A 15728-nucleotide genomic window follows, 5' to 3' on the forward strand; every position below is an offset into this window, starting at 1 on the left:
TATATATCATATTAACAAAGAAAAGAGAATGTATTTAATTATATTTTTAAATGCCATGTGACAAAATCTGGTTCCCATTTCTGCTGTAATATACTGAAGAAAATAGGAATGGCTGCATACTCTAATATGACAAATATGCATACCTCATGCACTCCCAGGCCAGTGAGGTGGCCCAGGCTGTGGTGGCTGCAATGGCTGCAGGCTCTGGGGAGACCCAGGTGCCTTCCAGTGCTGCTCTTTCATGGAACCTGTTTGCATCGGTCCCTGTTTGCTGCATTTTCTCCAGTGGCTCCTTAAGGCCTCCCTGATCTTGGAGAGATCCAAATACAAACCCTAAGGACAGATTATGAAGGACTCTGGTTTGTAATTTCACCCACTGTCAAACCCTGGTGAGCTTTCACTTCAGCCCAGTATAATTCGCATGCATCCTTCTCCCTGCCCCACCCCTGAACTTGACTATGATGTGCTCTTTCCTGGCGTACCTTTTCTCAAACTGACTCTGTATGCACAAAGCTCTGCTTGAAACTGTAGCTTTACACAGTCTTCCATTGTAATATTCCCAGGTTAGCTCCTTCTTTAGCAGGAAGCTGGTGTCAGAAGCTGGAGCCGCATACCAAGCACCGAAACTCTGATATAGGACACAAATGCCTTAACCAGCATCATGATGGACAGGCAAAATATGTACCCCTAAAATTTAATTTTTTTAAAGATTTATTTCTTTATTTGAAAGGCAGAAATACAGAGAGAGAAAGAGAGGGAAAGAATCTTCCATCTGCTGGTTCACCCTCCCCCAAATGGCTGAAATGACCTAGGCTGGACCAGGCTGAAGCCAGGAGCTAGGAGCTTGTTCTGGGTCTCCCAAGTGAGTACAGGGACCCCAAGTACTTGTGCCATCTTCCACTGCTTTCCCAGGCCATTAGCAGAGAGCTGGATTGGAAGTGGAGCAGCCAGGACTGGAACCAGCATCCATATGGAAAGGCTTAACCTGCTGCACTACAGAACTGGCCCCTAAAATTTAATTTTTTAAAGCAATGATTGTTGGGGCCGGCACTGTGGTGCAGTGGGTTAAAGCCCTGGCTTGAAGCACCGGCATCCCATATGGGTGCTGGTCCCAGCTGTTCCTCTTCTGGTCCAGCTCTCTGCTATGGTCTGGGAAAGCAGTGGGAGATGGCCCAAGTCCTTGGGCCCCTGTGCCCGCGTTAGGGACCCAGAGGAAACTCCTGGCTCCTGGCTTTGGATTGACACAGCTCTGGTCATTGCAGCCATCTGGGTAGTGAACCAGCGGATGGAAGACCTCTCTCTCTGTCTCTACCTCTCACTGTAACTCTGTCTTTCAAATAAATAAAAATAAAATAATAAAGCAGTGGTTGTTTAAACCAACACCTCAAGGTTTCTATTCTGTCACATTTTGGCTATTATATTCTCCCCTTACACATGTGATTAGGACTGGCATTATAATCTGAGGCAGTGTGTACATCATTCATCCCAATACGGAAGTATTGGGATATGACTTCTGACCATCTCCGTTCCATCAGTTCCATGTTGTAGCAGTTATCCTACAGGTAAAGGTAGTCGGGGAGTTGTGAACACTGGCTGGATTACTGGAGGGTCTGTGGAGGTGGTCGGGGTGTAGGAATTGGAAGTATGCTAACAACTGAGAAAGTAAAATGCACTTCAGGCATTTTGAGGTCCCTGGTAGAAAACAGAGCTGAAGGGCAGCAAAGGTGTGAGTGATAAGAAAATTGACACAGAGAATGAGAGCCTCTGGCTTATTCTGATCGGCATTCTATTAATAAAAATTGAAGACGGCTACTTACCAAAAGAGAAGAAACCTAATGTAAAACTCACAGACACTGAGATACTTTTTATTGCCTGCTAGAAACAAAGTAACAGGTCTGAATGCAATAACATATCAGCAGGATCTGGCCCCAGCAGTTTTGTGCAGTACCGACAGTGGTAAATGATTCAAGAGCCATGCCATCAAAGTGAACAGATTCCATTTCCATCACAAACTTTACACATACTCAGGTGGCTGTGGTAAAGAGAATTAGCCACACAGCACGGTATGGGAGTTTTAATTATGACAGTAAGGTAACACATTTTCATAGGCAGGTTACATTCAAACTGGGAAAGTTGAGGATCATGAGAATTTTCTTTTTAGATATGTGTTCTTAGTTTAGACAATGACATCATAGCATTGAATAAATTAAATATAGCCACTATTTAGCTATGCCTCAAACCACCTCCTTCATACACACATTGGCTTTTATCTCTTCCTATGATTACATCTGTACCAGGAATTAGTACCAACGCTTATGATACTGTTTATTTTTTGCAGTTCATTCAGCTCCTTAATAAAACTCATCCATATTCAGTTCAGCCTTATGAGTCACATTGCATTGTCAGCCAGAATATTAATATTTCAAGATATAATCCAATAGAGATCAGAAGGTAATATAAGGATGATTCTCCAATTTACAGTTTCCTATTTATTCAGTGCAGGTACATTTTACTATGAATAGCTGTTACCTCACCATGTTTCTTTCTTAGACCAGAATTCACAAAAATTAATTGATCACAGATATTCAAATCTGATGGCTGTATGCAAAGTCACAATAATCCTATTGTATGAGCCTAATTACCAGAATTTGGGGGACTCTGTAGCTAGTATATTTAACAAATAATGTAGAACTGTATGTCCTGAGCCCCTTTCAAGATGTTTCATCTTTATAGAAAAGGGCTGGAAGAAAGAAAGGAAAAAAGAGGCAATATGAAGGCAAGAAAGTAGGACCACAGGGAGGAAAGAAGGAAGGGAGGGAGAGAGGGAGATTGGAAAGGAGGGAAGGGTGGATTGAGCTATCATCTTACCATTTCCCCACGTGCCAGGAGAAAGGGGGTTAAATATACGTCAGAAGTACAAATGCTGGCCTAAAGATTGGGTAAGACTGTTGTTTTACATCTGGTATCAACTACAAACAAGAAGTTATTCTCCCACTTTCTGTTTGCCAGAGTCATGGCTCCACCTACATGAATCAGAGTAGCAGCTACCAAGGAATGATCCTCCTTGCTCATGTGTATAAGTTTACTGACCTGAGTCTAGCTGCAATGTCTGCAATAGGATTATATGACTATTTTCTAAATCTTATAGTCACGTGTGTGTGTGTGTGTGTACTGTATTCCTTTCTTCCCCTCCCACCCTTCCCTCCCTTTCTTCCTCCTTTCCTTCATTTCCTACTTCCTCCCTTATTAGTGGACTATCTATTGCATTGCTGGTAAATTGATGACCTCCAGGAGCTCACCATCTATGAGAGATATAAACGTGGGAGCAAATAATTAAAGAATGATGTAATAGTAATACTTTCTGATAAGTTGAATTTATTGGCTAGTATCCACGCACTTTAGGTCACTTATAAGGCTGCTATAAGGTCACAATTCAAGCATCTTGAGAAAAAGTACTAGTAGCAAGATATTACTGCTACAAGAATTAAAAAACTAAAATTGTGTCGCCATCAAAACTTTCCTATGGTTGTAATCTACAATTGTTTCTGAGCTAGTTTACACCATAATACATCAGGGTTATCTTGCAAATTACGTACCTTTATGGTTATTGCACCTTGGAAACTAGAGGTTAATCGAATTAGGATCTTTGAGGGCTAGACCACTGTATCAACATTTTAGTGTTTATTACAACATTTGGGCTATTAATGAATCAGATATGACAAATATTCTCTGATTTATTAGAAAAGTGGGTTATTAAGAATCACAGTGATCTTTGAAGTTTCTAAGACCTCTGTTACTAATCCAGGAAGAAAGGAAATGAGAGAACAATTTGTAACAGGAAATCTGTACAACAGTATTTACATAACCAAGAGAACCCTCTGGAGAAAGGAGGAATTTGCAGGTAAATTAATGCAATGGATTCACAGGACAAACACGGGGGTGGGGTGGGGGTGGGGGGGCAGGTGACTAGAAGGCCCAACGGTGCACTTTACAATGAATAATTCCATCAGAATTATGTGTGCAAATTAGAGCAATTAAAAAAGAAGATGCTCAGTCACACACTGGTCCAAGAGCGAACAGTTGTGGGAAGAGAAGTCAAAGTAATTCCAGCTGAAATTGTGGAGAGCACCCCAGGTGGAAAGAAAAATAATTCCTGAAAGAATCAGAGTAAGTGAATGTGTTATTTATTTTCTTTCCTTTTAAAGGTTGACACTTTAAGGGAAAAAAAAAAACTCATGCATATTTTGCCTAGCTTTTTCTACGTTTATACTATCTTTGAAAAGCAATAATCACAACAAAACCCACACAAATAACAGCTACAAAACTTTCCCCACAAACTCAAAAAGTCAACTAAAAGCTGATTCAAAGTGATGACCTTCACTTTATCAAAATTTGGAGAATTTCATTTAATCTTCTACTATGTTAGAATTTTTCTACCGTCACTTAAATAAAATGTTTGTTGTTAACTAAGGTATGACAAGGGAAAAGTGAAAACAGAACATGTTATTTTGAGAGAATGCATATGTGTGAAAGTTCAGTCCATATTATAAGCATATTATAAGCCTTTTGCAACAAAAAGTTTTATTCCTGCCTTCGTAATCCTAGGATAGTACTTTTAAAAAGAATGTATTGAATTATTTCTGAGAAGTGTGTTACGTAAATTCAACATTTTTAAATTGTAATGAGAATATCACATTCCTCATATTCTCTAAAACCTTTAGATGTTTTAATTTTGATAATCTGATAGATAAATATTTGAATTTTTATTTCCCTAAATATTAGTGAGATTGAATACATTTTCGTACTTGCATTTTCTTTTATATGAATTGACTACTACCTTGTTTGGGGTCTAACTTCTTATTGGACTGCTTGTCGTTTTCTAATTGAATTATAGGAATCTTTTGAGTATTACTGATGAAATTTATTATTTCCATCACATTGCCAATATTTTCTCCTGGGATGTCCCCATCTATTCATTGTCAGCACTTTTTGTTTTTAATTTATCAGAAATCTTAATGTTTGATATTGCCAAACTTAGAAAGTTTTGTGTTTTTTCCTAAGTTCTTTCCTGTTCCAAGCCCTAACTACAGTCTGTTACTTTCTTTTATTATTCTCTCTGTGTTGTCTTTTACATTTAGGCATTTAATACATATAATACTTAATATTATATTTGCTGTATAGAACAATATAATGTTTTTTTCAAAATATTTACACAGTTTACTGGAAAGCATTTATGGAATAATCCACCATTTCTCTATTGATATAAAACCCTGCCTCTCTGATGATCTAATTAACCAAATATATCTGGACCAGTTTCTGGATTATCTAATGCATCTGATGTGGTTGTTTATTCCTTAGCCAACTCGACATTTTAATTACTACTATGCTTTATAATAAATACAATTTAATGACATGAAAATCATCTCCTTTTATTTTTAAATATCGCTTTGACTATCACTCCGCATATTCTCTTTTTTGGACAGGCAGAGTTAGACAGTGAGAGACAGAGAGAAAGGTCTGCCTTTTCCGTGGTTCACCCTCCAAGTGGCCGGATCTGAAGCCAGGTGCCAGGTGCTTCCTCCTGGTCTCCCATGGAGTACAGGGCCCAAGCACTTGGGCCATCCTCCACTGCCTTCCCAGGCCACAGCAGAGAGCTGGACTGGAAGAGGAGCAACCGGGACAGAATCTGGCGCCCCAACCGGTCTAGAACCCCGGGGTCCTGGGGCCCCAGGCGAAGGATTAGTCTAGCAAGTATATCATTCTTAACCATTGGTTGGCAAAGATAAAGTTTGATAAAACTATATTTGTACGATACTGATACACAAGCATTTATTTGTTTTGTTTCTGTGGTTTTTTGTTTTTTTTTTTTTTTTTTTAATTTTAGCTCCCATATTCTCCCTTGGAGGAGGACAGAAAATTCACTTGTTAAATGTAGTGTTACCGGGTTCTAGTCCCGGTCGGGGCACCGATCCTGTCCCGGTTGCCCCTCTTCCAGGCCAGCTCTCTGCTGTGGCCCAGGAGTGCAGTGGAGGATGGCCCAAGTGCTTGGGCCCTGCACCCCATGGGAGACCAGGAGAAGCACCTGGCTCCTGCCATCGGATCAGCGCGGTGCGCCGGCCACAGCGCACCTACCGCAGCGGCCATTGAAGGGTGAACCAACGGCAAAAGGAAGACCTTTCTCTCTGTCTCTCTCTCTCACTATCCACTCTGCCTGTCAAAAAATAAAAAATAAAAAATAAAAATGTAGTGTTAAACACACCAATTCAAAGCTTATACTCATTCAGAATTAAAAATAATTACCCTTAAAATACCTTAGTTAGCTAAAATAGTTTTAGTTCCCTAGTATTTTTATAACTGATTAACTTATGTAGAGATTTTTGCCTTTATTTAGAAGGTCTAAAACAGTACCAAATAAACAAATTAAAAAAAATAAATAACAGCTCTATGGGGAACACCAGAACACCTTAGCGTTGTTTGTATAATTATCATTAGTGTCTATGACTTAAGGCCAATAAACTGAAAGATAACTTTAATGCTAAGTTATATTCATTGCACCTGGTCTCTGGTGGAGTTGTTCATTTTTCTTCATCAATTTCTCAATCTTGACACTATTAACATTTTAGACTGGATAATTCTTGGCTGGCGGAGAGGGATTAGCTGTCCTGTGCATTGTAGGATCTACCGACATTTCTGGCTCTACAAACTCTATGCTAGGGGCCATCTGCCCACCCAACATCCCAATCCAAGCTATGACAGTCAACAATGTCTTTAGACATTTCTGCGTGTCCCACAGAGAGTTATATCATTCGCAGTTGGTTATCTCATCTCATGGACTTTGTAGTTAGCAGTCTCACCTAAGTCTTTCAGTGAGAAACCACTTCAAGTATTCGTGGGAGTACAGTTGTAAATTGCAAAGACATTTGAAACAGAGAGTAATGACTTTATTAAAAAATCCATCAATATGCATAAATGGGTTGAGTAGATACTTATCCCCAGATTCCAAAATAATTTAATAGGTGCTTCACTTTAAATGACTTTTCTGAGGTTTGTGAGAAGACCTGCCAGTCTGAGCTGGTTGCTTTCTTGTCTAACAGTTTAGCTGGAATTGTTCTCAATAATATTTCAAAAATATATCATAGCTCTTGGTGCCTGATGTCATCTAACCCATAGATACTCCACCCATAGATACTACCATAGACAACTAATCATGTCACCCTAGATAAGGGGGAGGGAGCTGAATGGAACCACAGAGCTAGTATTTGTCCTTCATCATATTCATTTTTGTCCTCACTCAGGAAAATGTCATGAGAGAGTTTGTCAGGGCTCTAAATGAGATGTTGGCTCCAGTTAAGCGTTGGTCCAGAAGACTAAGTATTTGTTTGTAGTATCTGAGACTCAGTTAATCTTAGGTTTCAGAGCTAGCTCTGATTGAAACCACTAGCATTTCTATTTACCCTTTTTCCTGCATGTTGACATTGTGTAAATAAATATTTAGACACTAAGTGGCTATATCAACATGCCTACAAATTTGAAAATTAGAAAGGAAAAACTGTCATCATTTAGATGTTTCTTAAATTTGCATATTTTGTTGTGTATCAATAGTGCTAATTAAAATCAAGCAGGACAAAATGGAAGCCCCATTTTGCTACAATTCACGTAAAAAAAGATGACAAACTTGGAGTAATTTAAGAACATTTTTTGCTTATATGATTTGGAAATATATAATTGGCTAAGAAATTCATTTCACTTTTTAAGTTTCTAAAACACAGAGACATATTGCTAGGTTACATTTAAGATTCTTCTGATCATTATAACCATGCTGTTTTATGTAAATAAAGGGCCTTTGAAAATAAAAACAGTTCACATTCATTCAATTAACACTAATTGAGCACATATATTATGCAGATGCTGTGCCAGGTGCTGGTAAGACTGAGTTGAATAATTACGGTGCCTACCCTTGGGGAGCTCGCAGTCCACAAGGGTAACAGAGTTAAGTGACTCATGGCAATGGGAGGTGGTGAGAGATGTGCTGCCTGAACACGAGGCACGGACGGAGGACCAGCAAATGGTTCTGTGTGGCTGGAGGTCTCAGTGCACAGTGGGGGTTCCTACCGAAGACAGGCTGTTATGGTGATGTGTGGGATTCATTTCATGGAGAAGAATAAAGTAGAATTATGTTCCTCACAGTTACATCTGCTGGAGTTAAGCAAAGGCTTGGTAGTAGTTAATCTCTCTTTCTGTTTCTTTATTGCTGCACTTATTGTTGACAAATCAGGCCAGTGGTATATTTAGCAGTAATAACACTCCAAGTCAAAAACAATTTCTCTAGTTATTTGGTATTGTTGGTTTCAAAGCAGCTTTCTTTCCTCTATGTGCACAGTTTTCACTAGTATTATATGAGAACAGAAAAAACTTGATGTGATAAAATGCGTAAAAGAATATTGTATCAAAAACTTGATCAATGGGGCTGGTGTTGTGGTACAGTGGGTTAAGCCATCACCTGTGACACCAGCATCCCACAGTTCATGTCCCAGCTGCTCCACTTCCAATACAGCTCTCTACTAATGTGCCTGGGAAAGTAGCAGACAATGACCCCAGTAATTGGGCCCCTGCCACACATATGGGAGACCATAATGACATTCCCAGCTCCTGGCTTGGGTCTGCCCATTGTGGTAATTTGGGGAATGAACCAGCAAATGGAAGCTCGCTCTCTCTCTCTCTCTCTCCTTTTCTCTCTGTAGCTGTCTTTCAATAAATAAATACATCTTTAAAAAAAATACTTAGGGGCCAGCACTGTGGCACCCATGTGGGAGACCTGGAACAAGTTCTTGGCTCTTGGCTTTGAACTGCCCAGCTCCAGCTGTTGTGGCCATCTGTAGGGTGAGCCAGTGCATGGAAGACCTCTCTCTCTCTCTCTCTCTCTCTCTCTCTCTGTCATTCTGACTTTCAAATAGATAGATAAATCTTGAAAAAAAATTTTAAAAAACTTGATCAGTTTGAACATAATCCACTTTTCCAAAGTTCGTGTCACTCCAAACTTCAAAGAACTGAAAACAGTTCCTGCCAGTTTTTTTGTTTGTTTGTTTTGTTTTTGTTTTTTCCATAGTAAAATAGTGGTTAAGTGTTTGAGCTTATCTTTAAGTAAATATATTTAATGAAACAAAACCCAAGCCAACAAGATTCAGGCATACTTGTCTTTTGTGGTGCGTAGGGTATACCCAAGTGTATCACGTCAAGGGCACCAGCAGCACCAATGTGCCCAGGCTTCCCAGGTTTGTTCTCTTACCAACATGCCCTGCTCCTGGCCTGCTGATCAGAGCCTCCTGGTCTCCCTGCCCTTGCACTTCGCCAAGACATATTCTCAAGAAAGAATCAGGTGTTTACATCTTGGTATAAATCGAAGTCACTGAATTGTGTCTTCCGGGGTCACTTATTTTTAAAGTATACTCTGAGTTTGTATACAATATGTTATTGATATTTGTGACTAGGAAAAGGAGATCATGTTGAATGGCGTATGCTAAATCCAGCCCGGTTTAGAACTTTGCAGACTGTAAAGTGGGAGGTGCTTAATGAGTACATTGAGGCAGACTGTGTGTGCTCACTGTATTAGCTGTTTGAGTGAGGAAATAAAGTATGTAATGTTGTAATTTCAAATGATGCTAGCAGAAGAGTGTATCAGAGATCAGCTACTCACCATTTGCTTTACAGATTAGAGAATTAATGGTAAGCAGTTGAAAACCCAGAGACCCAGGGAAGTACAGCTGGAAAGGACTCAGGTCTGAGCAAATCCCATTTCCCACCGGGTGGCATACCATTGCCTACCAAACAGGTTTAACCAAGTCTCCAGTGCAAAAGGCTGGAAATAAAGAGAGTTTGTAAAACATAAATCTCAGAAGTAGAATTTAGATGATTTCATTATTGTCTCTGATTCTCCTTTACCGTGACACCAACTCTCTGAAGGGTGACTATTGACCAATGATTTTGACTTTTACCTTTTCAAAGATACACTAACCACTTGATCTTCATGTTCTGTTTTCATTTCATCATCCATGGTTCTCTGTCAGTACAGTGAGTGTATATGATATTCCATCTTCACTGAGACCATTAAGCTCTGTCTTATGAATCATTTTTATCAAATATATGTTCTATTTACATTTGGAAACCAAATGTTCCTTATATGTTACCAGCCTGTAGCTGTAAAATGTAATCATATTCCCTTTAATAGGTATATTATGATGACATCCCTGTCATGTTCAACTATAGGGAATCCAGTCTCTAACCAACTTTTACCAGAGAATTTTTCAATGTTTATTTATTAATATCTACTTGAAAGGCAGAGAAAGGTAAAGAGGTGGGAGAGAGAGACAAAGAGATTTCCATTCTCTGGTTCACTCCCCAAATGCCCACAACAATCAAGGCTGGACCAGTACAAAACCAGGAGCCTTCAACTCTATACAGTTCTCTCACGTGAGTGGAAGGGGCCCAAGCTCTTGCACCATCATCCAGTGCTTCCTAGAATGTATTAGCAGGAATTTGAGTGGGAGGTGAAGTAACCAGCATCAAACCGGATGCAGGTGTCCCAGAGTCTTAACCCATTGTGCTCGACACCTGTCCCTATCCAGGAATGTTTATGTTCTCCACAAATGGAGCCTATCTTCATGGGTCTCATCAGTCTTCTGTTTTGTACTCTCCCCAGGGATCTGCTACTTGATCCATTGCAGGTCATCTCCTGATCTGATATTCTGAGAATGCAATGTCTCTAAAGCTATTATCCCATCACTCTCACCACTGCTTTCTCAACAAGGGTGATGTCAGAATGAGGAGGGTGAAAACTGATTACTGGGAGGTAAAAATATCCTACTCTATATATGCAAAGCACAGAAATCCACATAGAATATAATCAGATAGAGGATCTATTTGTGACATTAAAATTACTTGTGTGGAGGTAATTACGGAAAAATGTCCAATAAAGCTGCTTAGAAGATTGATAATGAGAAAACAAAAACAAAAAGTTGAGAAATACTTCTCCAACCTTTCATCCTTCATCCTGGGTATGGGAATTACACCAGTTCCTTCCCTTAACTGTTCAGAGTGCTCCTGAGATCAACCTATGCAGAGTTACACAGAGAGAGAAGGAGAGGCAGAGAGAGAGAGAGAGAGAGAGAGAGAGAGAGAGAGAGAGAGAAAGGGAGGGAGAGAAAGAGAAGAGAGAGAGAGAGGTCTTCCATCCACTGGTTTACTCCCCAGATGGCTGCAACAGCCGGAGCTGTGCCGATCGGAATCCAGGAGCCAGGAGCTTCCTCCGGGTCTCCCACATGGGGCCCAAGTCTTTGGGCTATCTTCCACTGCTTTCCCAGGCCATAGCAGAGAGCTGGATCAGAAGTGGAGCAGCCGGTTCTCGAACCAGCACCCACATGGGATGCCAGCACTGCAGGTGGTGGCTTTACCCATTACGGCACAGCACCGGCCCCCAACCTATGCATGTTTTAGAAAGTTTCACTAAAGATTCTGGGGGTTACAGAAGATGAACTTCCTGGGCCAGTGCTAAATGTGGCGTCACTCAGAACACATCCTCGCATAGGGTAGCTCCTACGTGCCTGCCTGCCCAGTTCTCAGTCTCCCTCTTCTTCATTAGGGAAGTGCTGTCTTCCCTCCAGGAAAGTGTTGGACATTTCTACGCTTCAGATTTCACCTTTTCTCTCATTTTATTTTCTGTCCTGAAGCTGCCATTTTCCGTGGTGACTGACCATGGGAAGTCCTGTTTTTTACCGAATGACCATGCCTCATGGTCTTCTAAGGAAAACCATATTGGAATATCTCATCAGATATAGCACAATTTTCAAGTCCGTGATCCCTAGTCTTAAAAGCCTCCAAGAGAGTAACATGGACAATTTCATCCAGGCTGAGATTCGTCAAACCCAACTCAATAATCTGCTATGGATTATATTGTCTGGACCTCCCAGTCATCTCAGGCAAGGTGGCGGCCAAACTCTGAGCAAATATTTAGAAAATGGTCAGGACATTCTTTGACAAAATGTAATGATAAGGGAATCTTGAAAAATGTATCTTCACTTCTTGTCTTAAATTACATTACAAGAGTGCCTTAGGAGAGTTGTCAGTTGTTGGGGTAGTTCATATATGATTTTTACACTATTTCAGATCAGTTGTATACTGATGGTAAGTGAAAAGTTATCAGAATGTTAACCAACTGGCATTGACTTCCTGAATTTCTTAATCTTAGTACTCGAGGATCTGAGACTCAGAACAACTGAGAATGGTTGCTCACCCTAGATTCTAGCTTATTCAGCTTGCAGAGCCCTCTGGCGAAGGGGCTAGAACACCAGCAGGTATCATCACGCCCTGCTGTGGTGCAGCCTTGGGGTTTGTTTCCTTGGTACGACATTCTCCCTTACCCCATTTCTCAACGTAAAAAGCAAAGGCATATGATATTTTTCATATATAACAAGTTCACGTTTTTCTTACCATCAGTATGTGAAGACACATCTTTCAGAGAGTAGACATTCAGATGGTGATTCCGCAACCAGCATCCATAATGAGAGGTGCCATTATTTCTGACAGCAGGAAGTGGTGAATCATCTTATTTGGTAATCACAGTTTGCTGGTTGTCAAGAAAAAAGCATTTTAAATATTGCCTAGCATTACTTAGCCCTCTGCCCCTCCTCGTCAATGCTGCTGCTGTGTCTCCTGAGAGACCCAATATGTTAGGGCATGTCCATTGAAAATTGAAACTGTATAATCTATTACAATGCAAAACAGAAATCAAGCTCATGCTGTGGCTAGCATTGAAACAGGCTTGTTACATTTATAAAGATTGCACGGGTAAGAGCAGCCCCAGTTGACCAACATATGGGCACTGATGAGGCTGTGTGTTTCTCATTTAATTTATAGTTGGAGCGTCCACCTCTGAGATTTAACTAGCTTTTCAATGGTACATTTCGCACCTGTGCAATGTCACTAATCCCAGAGACTATTTTCTTTTTTATCCTGTGGAATTATCCAGAGAGGCCAATTAAGGGGGGAAAAAAGCAATTCTGGAAAACAGAAATGTGTTGCATCCCAGAGGTTAGAGACAGACCACATGAGGAAAAATGAATTCATCTCTGAATTTACTACTGCAATTTAAAAAATAATGTCTTACATACATAGAAATACTGATGCATACTTTAGGGAAGTTTTAATAAGATTTTTAAAACCTCTGTCGATTCCTAATGTTTATGACTTAGATATTTTCAAAGATTGATAACTACAGATAAGTAAGTCTTCCATCTCTTTTCACCAAAAAGGATAGAATTTATATCTCATAACTTCCATATCAGCTGGAGCAAAGTTGAAGATGCCCTCATTGCTATCTTATAAATGAAAAGACCATAACACAAAGGCATTGCAACAGCTTTACCCATAATTTACCTCATAATCGGAGAGCATTTCTGAAATATGACCAAGTCAGTTCTTACATCCTTAAGAGCTATCTGGTGGGAAAGCGCTTCCGTTTCTCTCTCTCTCTCTCTCTCTCTCTCTCTCTCCCTTTCTCTTTTCTCTCTCTCTCTCTGTTCTGAAAAACATACCTTATTTGCTATTTTCAAAATATTTACTTTTTGGTAGGTTTTAGAGTGATAATCATTCCCCCTAAAACCCAAAATACCAGATACTAAAAGTTTTGTGAAATCTAAGTATAGATGGGGCCGGGGCTGTGGTGTAGCAGGTAAGGCCTCCGCCTCCAGTGCCGGCATTCCATCTGGGTGCTGGTTCGAGTCCCAGCTGTTCCACTTCCGATCCAGCTCTCTGCTGTGGCTTGGGAAAGCAGTGGAAGCTGGGCCCCTGCACCCGCATGGGAGACCAGGAAGAATCTACTGGCTCTTGGCTTCAGATCGGCCCAGCTCCGGCTGTTGAGACCAATTGGAGAGTGAACCAGCAGATGAAAGACCTTTCTCTCTCTTTCTGCCTCTCCTTTGCTCTCTGTGTAACTCTGACTTTCAAATAAATAAATAAATCTTAAAAAAAAAAAAAAACCCTAGTTCTAAGTAGAGACTGACTTTGAATATATGTGGGTATTTCAAAAAGTTCACAGAAAAGAATTAAAAGATAAATTTATTTTGTTGCAATAAAATTGAAACCATGCAGTTTACTCCTAATATGTATTTTAAATGAACGCTTTGAAGATCCTCTGCAGAAATGAGTAAGGGCAATATTTGTGCCCTTTCAAGTTTCAGTGAGCCCAGTTTTTGCTTTTGCCATGTACGTCAGGATTGTAGTCTTTTATACTTACTATTGTTTTCAAATTTTAAAATTCATGTTTGACCTGATTCAATAATTGTAGTGAAATTTGGTACGATGGAGTTAAATCTGACAATTAACGGAAGATTTTATGGAGTCTTTCCACATAAATGAGAATGATTTCATAGTGCCCTAATTGCTTAATACAACTGATCACATGTAATTAAGATAAAATTATTGGCTGGCGCCGCAGCTCACTAGGCTAATCCTCCGCCTGCAGTGCTGGCACCCCTGGTTCTAGTCCCGGTTGGGGCGCCGGTTCTGTCCTAGTTGCTCCTCTTCCAGTCCAGCTCTCTGCTGTGGCCAGGGAGTGCAGTGGAGGATGGCCCAGGTGCTTGGGCCCTGCACCCGCTTGGGAGACCTGGAGGAAGCACCTGACTCCTGGCTTTGGATCGGCGCAGTGCACTGACCGCAACATGCCGGTCGTAGCAGCCAGTTGTGGGGTGAACCGACGGAAAAAGGAAGACCTTTCTCTCTGTCTCTCTCTCACTGTGTAATTCTGCCTCTCAAAAAAGGATAAAATTATAGCAGATCATTGTAATATTTAATTTTGAACAAGGGACCTGGCTACATTACAGAGAGTTCTGGTGAAATATATAAGCTAACTGATACAATTCCTTTTTGTTTGGTTCAATCTAACAATTTCAGAAACCTGAAAGAATTGTGCCAGTCCTGATGCAGATTGTCCCTTTTCCTTAAAGAATTCAGTCAATGAATTAATAAGCACTCAGAATTTAAGGCTGAAAGAAAGTTAGGAAACTGAAGCCAGTATTGTAAGACACCTGACTTTTTGAGTTTTTTAAATATGCGTATCTTTTCATTGCCTATTTTGTTGCTTCCTTTAGCTAAAATAAATACTTGGGGCATGGCTATGGGAAGAGGATGGAATGACTTTTCCTATAAAACTTACTCTTAAAACTTCTTAGGTTTTATAATGAAATAAAATTCACTTGGGGAATTTCATAATATTTTCCATAAGACTGATGGAAACATCTTCGGACTCTGAGATGCTCTGAACGGAGATTGCCTGTTCATTTTAGTGATTTGATTATTTGAATTCTCTCTGTTCTCAAAAGAATTTGAGGAGGTTCCCACAAACACACACAGCAAAAAACTAAGATAATAAATAAATTAGGAAACTGAGGAGACAGGAAAATGAAAAACCTTAATGAAGCTTTAGAAATTGCAGGAAAATGGATTCCTTTTTACACTGATAACGCTGGACCTCAGCTGTGCATTGGCATCACCTGGGAAATTGTTTGAAACACCAGTGCTTGGACCCCCACCTCAGGGTAGGCCCTGAGCTCTGCTACTTTCAGAAAATTAAGTGGATTGCTTAATTATAGTTAAGCTATTTCTCATTAAAATTATTTTCAGAAAATTATGCAAGTTATGCAACCAGGATTAAGAATCATTGCCTTAGACCAAGAAAC

The 15728-nt window shown here is 40.1% G+C and overlaps 1 long non-coding RNA gene across 6 annotated transcripts in view; it reads right to left on the reverse strand.

Annotated features, from left to right (window-relative positions):
* LOC133749211 (uncharacterized) overlaps positions 1-15728 on the reverse strand; it is a 131025-nt gene that overhangs the window by 29426 nt on the left and 85871 nt on the right. For 3 of the 6 annotated variants that reach the window (XR_009864578.1, XR_009864576.1, XR_009864577.1), the window contains exon 4: positions 12484-12619. This is a non-coding gene — a long non-coding RNA (uncharacterized LOC133749211). Of the gene's footprint in view, positions 1-143; positions 334-12483; positions 12620-15728 lie in introns of all 6 variants that reach the window. The other 3 variants (XR_009864579.1, XR_009864574.1, XR_009864575.1) reach the window with 2 other exon arrangements.

This window comes from Lepus europaeus, chromosome 20 (assembly GCF_033115175.1).
Source record: "Lepus europaeus isolate LE1 chromosome 20, mLepTim1.pri, whole genome shotgun sequence".
NCBI classification, from domain to species: Eukaryota; Metazoa; Chordata; class Mammalia; order Lagomorpha; family Leporidae; genus Lepus; species Lepus europaeus.